Genomic DNA, 7,138 nt, shown 5'->3' with positions numbered 1-7,138 from the left:
TCCCGTTAGGCTGATAAATGAACTAGGACCAAAAAGTAAGGAAGCTCTGGTGAAAGCAGTGGAAAAAACTTTAAAAGATAGACGAATACCAGACAGTTGGCGACAAAGTAGAATGAATTTAATTTATAAAGGTAAGGGGGAGAAAGACAGAATTCACTCGTATAGACCGTTGACCATTACATCGGTAATATACAGGCTAGCAATGCAGGCAATCAAATTAAAGTTTCAAGCATGGGCAGAGAATAATGACACTTTGGCAGAGCTTCAGAATGGCTTCAGAATAGGTAGGCGTTTGGATGATAACTTGTTTGTTCTTACTCAGTGTATTGAAATATCAAAAGCAGAAAGCAGACCGTTGTATGTGGCCTGTTTAGACATTACAGGTGCCTACGACAACGTATACCGCAACATTTTGTGGGATATTCTGGAAGGGGAAGGCTTAGGTAACGATTGTCTACAGTTTTTGAGAGAGATTTACCTAGAAAATACCGTTTGCGTTGAATGGGAAGGGATGAGGAGCGAGGAGAAAGTTCATATAACCAAGGGACTGAGGCAGGGGTGCCCTTTATCCCCGCTGCTGTTTATGATGTACATGGTGAGGATGGAGAGGGCGCTAGAAGGAAGTAATATCGGGTTTAATCTCTCCTACAAACAGGCGGGTACAGTAATAGAGCAGCAACTCCCAGGTTTATTTTATGCGGACGACATTGTGTTGCTAGCTTACAAGCAAAGTGATTTGCAACGTCTGGCTAATATCTGTGGACAGGAAGGCAACAATTTAGGTGTGAAATTTAGTGTTAGAAAATAGGGTGTTATTGTATTCAATGAAAACAGACAGTGGATATACAGGGCCAGGAAATACCTCGAGTAACGAAATATAAATACCTTGGTATATGGATAAACGAAGGCAATAGATATATGGAAACACAGGAAAAAACAATGACAGTGAAGTGGAAGAGAAATTCAGCCATAACGAAGCACAGAACGCTATGGGGATACAATAGGTACGAGGTCCTCCGAGGTATGTGGAAATGTGTAATGGTTCCAGGACTTACTTTTGGAAATGCGGTTGTTTGCTTTAAAACAGGGGTACAATCAGGACTCGACGGGAACCAAAGATCAGTGGGTCGCCTCGCATTGGGCGCTCACGGGAAGACTACAAATGAAGCTGTGTAGGGTGACATGGGATGGACTAGTTTTGAAAGTGAGGGAAGCTCGCAGTAAAATTGAGTATGAAGAACGGCTGAGGAATATGGAAGAAAGTAAATGGGCTGGGGAGTGTTCAGGTATCTGTACAGGAAAAACATTGATTCACAGTGGAGGAAAAGAACTAGGAAGCTTACCAGCAAGTATGCGGCCTGTAGGGTGGACAGCACAGCAACAAAGAAGGTCAAGCGGAAAGTCAAAGAGGCTGAATTAATCTCATGGGTGGCGGCAATGGAAAAGAAACCTGCCATGAGTAACTACTTAAGAGGAAAAAACGAAATCAGGAAAGAAACCATTTATGATAACTCAAAGGGAAGCTCATTACTTTTCGAAGCGAGATCGGGATGCCTTAGAACACGCGCCTATAAAGCGAGATATAAGAAGGAAGAAGAAGCATGTGCTTGCTGCGGTAAAGCTAGGGAAACTACGGAGCATGTTTTATTAGAATGTGAAGACGTCTACCCAGCGGTCAATTTAGGCACCATTGGCCTCCTTGAAGCCCTTGGGTTCAGGGGGAGCAGTGGTAAAACAAACATGTCCGCAATAGACATCAGTAAGAGGCGACTGGAGAATTGGTGGACGAAAAGTAGGGAAACGACAAAAGACGGAGACGTACAAAGGCACAGTTCGCAATAGGGAATCAGAAAATGTGAGCGTGGTAGTTCAGTGTTTTTTTTTTTCCTTTTTTCATTGTTTAACCTAGGTAGGATATTAGGCAGTATAGTAGCAAGAGCTTGGTGGCGCAACCCACCGCCCCGTTCCAAAGGGGACGCTCATAATATCCATCCATCCATCGACTCTCATAGTCTCTCATAGCAAAAGGGCGAAGAGAAGCCGGGATAATGAAACATAGGGCATTGTGGGGGTACAACAGGTATGAGGTACTGAGAGGTATTTGGAATGGAGTAATGGTGCCGGGGCTTACTTTCGGGAATGCGGTCCTGTGTTTAAGGGCAGAGGTTCAGTCGAGACTAGAAGTAAATCAGAGAGCTATGGGAAGGTTAGCACTAGGTGCCCACGGGAAAACCCCAAACGAAGCAATTCAGGGAGATATGGGCTGGGCATCGTTCGAAGCACGGGAAGCTCAGAGTAAAATCCTATACGAAAAACGTCTGAGGAAATTGGACGATGACAGGTGGGCAGCTAAGGTATTTAAATACCTATACAGAAAGAGCGTTGACTCACAATGGCGGAAAAGAACTAGGAAGCTAACCAGTAAGTATGCCAGACACGAGGACGAAGAAAGACAGAGCATTAAACGACAGGTTAAAGACGCGGAAGGTAAAAATTGGATAAATTCAATGGAAAAGAAGCATAGTGTGGAACTATATCGATACTGGAAACAGCAGATCAGGAAGGAAGCGTATTATGATAGCTCAAGAGGCGGTGCCCTACTCTTTGAAGCTAGATCAGGATGTCTGAGAACGCGGAGCTATAAAAAGAAATTTAACGAAGAAGAAGACACATGTACTGTGTGTGGTAAATATGTAGAAACAATGGAACACCTCATACTAAAATGTGATGGTATCAAGCCCGATGTCGATGCGGCCACAGTCACCCTTCCTGAGGCCCTAGGGTTCAGAAATAATAATAGTCATGTAAATAAATATGTGGTGGAAATTAGCAAAAGGCGATTGGAGGATTGGTGGCTCAAAAGCAGAGAGGTGACATAAGGTTAAAAGGGTAGGAAGACGTATTTAAAGAAAATCGACAAATTCAATAGCACGCAACACAGATAAAAATAAAAATCTAAGCATGGTGGCAACTGTCATCACCCCGTTTCAAAGGGGACGCTCCTACCTTCCATCTATCGACTAAAGCTTTAGCATTGACTAGAAAATACCGGTTGCGTTGAATGGGAAGGGATGAGGAGCGAGGAGAAAGTTCATATCAACAAGGGACTGAGGCAGGGGTGCCCTTTATCCCCGCTGCTGTTTATGATGTACATGGTGAGGATGGAGAGTGCGCTAGAAGGAAGTAATATCGGGTTTAATCTCATACAAACATGCGGGAACAGTAGTAGAGCAGCAGCTCCCAGGTTTATTTTATGCGGACGACATTGTGTTGCTAGCTAACAAGCAAAGTGGTTTGCAACGTCTGGCTAATATCTGTGGACAGGAAGACAACAATCTAGGTTTGAAATTTAGTGTTAGAAAATCAGGTGTTATGGTATTCAATGAAACAGTGAACAGACAGTGGATATACAGGGCCAGGCAATACCTCGAGTAACGAAATATAAATACCTTGGTATATGGATAAACAAAGGCAATAGCTATATGGAAAAACAGGAAAAAACAATGACATTGAAGGGGGAGAGAAATTCAGCCATAATGAAGCACAGAACGCTATGGGGATACAATAGGTACGAGGTCCTCCGAGGTATGTGGAAATGTGTAATGGTTCCAGGACTTACTTTTGGAAATGCGGTTGTTTGCTTTAAAACAGGGGTACAATCAGGACTCGACGGGAACCAAAGATCAGTGGGTCGCCTCGCATTGGGCGCTCACGGGAAGACTACAAATGAAGCTGCGTAGGGTGACATGGGATGGACTAGTTTTGAAAGTGAGGGAAGCTCGCAGTAAAATTGAGTATGAAGAACGACTGAGGAATATTGAAGAAAGTAAATGGGCTGGGAGAGTGTTCAGGTATCTGTACAGGAAAAACACTGATTCACAGTGGATGAAAAGAACTAGGAAGCTTACCAGCAAGTATGCGGCCTGTAGGGTGGGCAACACAGCAACAAAGGTCAAGCGGAAAGTCAGAGAGGCTGAAATAATCTTACGGGTGGCGGCAATGGAAAAGAAACCTGCCATGAGTAACTACTTAAGAGGAAAAAACGAAATCAGGAAAGAAGCAATTTATCATAACTCAAAGGGAAGCTCATTACTTTTCGAAGCGAGATCGGGATGCCTTAGAACACGCACCTATAAAGCGAAATATAAGAAGGAAGAAGAAGCATGTGCTTGCTGCGGTAAAGCTAGGTATACTATGGAGCATGTTTTATTAGAATGTGAAGACGTCTACGGAGCGGTCAATTTAGGCACCGCTGGCCTCCTTGAAGCCCTTGGGTTCAGCGAGAGCAGTGGAAAAGTAAACATGTCAGCAATAGGGATTAGTAAGAGGCGATAGGAGGATTGGTGGAAGAAAAGTAGGGAAACGACAAAAACGGAGACTTACAAAAGTACAGTTCGAAATAGGGGATCAGAAAATTTGGTTGTGGGAGTTCATAGTGCTTTTTTTTTTCTTTTTTATTGTTTAACCTAGGTAGGACATTAGGCAGTATAATAGCAAGAGCTTGGTGGCGCAACCCAACGCCCTGTTCCAAAGGGGACGCTCATAACATCCATCCATCCAATAATCCACCCATCCGACATTTTGTGTTCCGACATTTTGGGCATTGACATTTTTGGGCATTCTGGCTTATTTATTTATTACATACTGCCAGCCTGGATGTTAGGCTTTAGGCAGGAGTGGGGTACAAAACAATACAGTATATAGCAATACAATGTACATTTGGTCGAGCAAGTACGGCATTAGAAGAATCCACATAAGCCATACAAAGCGAAGTACAAACACTATGCCACGACAATGTGAAGTATCGTTAGCTATTGCGGAGTGCACTTAAGAAGGAAGACACCGTCGAACACTCAACCACATTGGCAGGTAGGTTATTCCATGTGCGAATTGTGCTCGGGAAAAATGAGGCTTTGAACACATTTGTTCTGCACAAGAACTCGCTGACCTTCTTTGAATGGAAAGAACGGGTTTGTCGCTGGGTAATTGAATTAAAATATGCGTTTTTGTTAATTCCAAGTTGGTTATGATAAATTAAGTAGAACCTTTTTAGTCTTTCCTTGTGTCGTCTTACCTGTAGGGTCTCTAAATTGGCTGTTTGCAAAAGGGCTGATGGGGATTTTTTCTAACTATAACAATTATATATGAACCTGACGCATTTGCGTTGGACATATTCAAGTTCGGTAATTGCACTTTGTGTGTGGATACCAAACAATTGCTGCATATTCTAGAATTGATCTAATGAAAGTTTTGTACGCGAGCAGTCTAATTTCTGTAGAGGATTTACTAAGGGTTCTTCTTAAATATCCAAGTTGTTTCATTGCCTTATTTACAGTGTACGTTATGTGGTCATTCCATTTCAGATCTGATGTAATTATGAAGATTGGTTCCTATATTCGCATAGAAATTCATTCAAGTTTTCAAAAAATACAGGGCTGCAGTTTGGAGGGCGATAAAATTCCGCACTTAGAAGATGAAAATCTTCAAGAACAACCTTTACAACAACGCTTTCGATTCCAATAGGGTCAGTTAGTCTGGACACATTCAAGCACTCCTTAAAAAGTACGGCTACGCCACCACCTCGGGAATCTCTGTCGTTACGGTAAATTCCATACCCTGCTGGAGTGATTTCGACATCGTTGATACCTCGATATAACCAAGTTTCAGTAATAATTATGATCTGTGGGCTATGGACCATAACAATACTTTCCATATCTGCTGTTTTGTTAATTATACTACGTGCGTTCACGTTGAGACAACAAAATGTACTTTTAACAGGAGAGTCGGATCACGTTGTCTTCTCAAACGCGAGTGAACGTGCAACGACAGGCACTATTTTCGTTTGGGTACTGTCCCACTGAAACATTTCTTTATCAATGCGAGCTTTGTCGTATATCGACTTGACCTACCCTCCCTGCCTTCTAATGTCAGCCGTATAGTCCCACAAGTATTTTCTTATTTGCCTCGTGGCTGCCGAGAAGTCTTCACCAACAGATATATGTTCTTTTCTTTTTTTTAGCTTGAAACAGTTTTGAAGAACGTTCACTTTTTTTTTCACGGTGATCAATAAGTTTAAGAATTACTGGTCTTGGTTTATCTGCTTCCTTTCTGCCAAGTCTGTGTATCCTTTCTGCGGAAGACACCTGTACGCCTAGTGTAGTTTCGAACAAGCCATCAACCACATCTTCCATAAGTGACGTAAACGTTTCATCGCGGCGCTCAGGAATGCCAAACACAATTAGGTTGTTTCTCCTACTCCTGTCTTCAATGTCGAATAACTTTCTTTCTAGAGTTTTAATTGTTCTTTCCATACCACCCAGAAGTTGCAGTAGCAGCTACTCAGTGTTCGGCCCGGGATTAACCTCGACATCGCCACATAGCATCAGCAATGAAACCAAAATATCCTGTACATACAGGTACACCGCACAGGCACTTTTGGGGCACGCCAGCAGGACCAGGCAACGGTTGCTAGTTTTTATTGTGGAATAATTATTACTGACCTGCGCAAAAAGCGGGAACGGGTTTGACATGGTGTTGACCGGTGGCCCGCTGACATGCTCACTGAAGTGATCAGTGTACGACGAGCTTCTTATATAGGTCGTGGCCGTGGAACTTGGGGGCGGTGCCGTCCAAGCGTCGACGTAATGCGGCAGTCTTGGCGCGCAGACTCCGTAAAGTCTGGCAGTGGTGGCACGTGTTGCTCGATCCATCGGGTATGCGTTGTAAGATTTTGGAGTCGGGCTTGTAGGACGATCGGAGGAACTTGGGGCGACAGGACTAGGCGAACAGGATTTATTTACATTATTTACATTTGAAACAAGAGGTACATTTGCACAGTCTATGCGTGACTCCCAAATGGAGCCCGCAAGACGAAGCATACAGCAAACGAGCACACAGCTCACGAGTGCATTGACGAGCACAGAGCACGACGACAAGCACACTCTAGCCGCCGACAACAGCTGGTTATATCCACTTCGTGTTCCCTAGATCCCTAGGTGAGGCAATAAGCAAGCCGCCTCTCTGCGGGACGTTTTACAAACACACACACGCACACACAGGTTTCAGTGCCCCCTCCGCGGGCAGACGACCTTTGCCGCGCAGTCGTCGTGGTGTCCATTGTCCTGCGTCCCCGTAGCCA

Source organism: Dermacentor andersoni, chromosome 1 (genome assembly GCF_023375885.2).
Source record: "Dermacentor andersoni chromosome 1, qqDerAnde1_hic_scaffold, whole genome shotgun sequence".
Lineage (NCBI taxonomy): Eukaryota > Metazoa > Arthropoda > Arachnida > Ixodida > Ixodidae > Dermacentor > Dermacentor andersoni.
The sequence above is the reverse complement of the archived record's forward strand: the minus strand, read 5'-3'. Positions refer to the sequence as shown.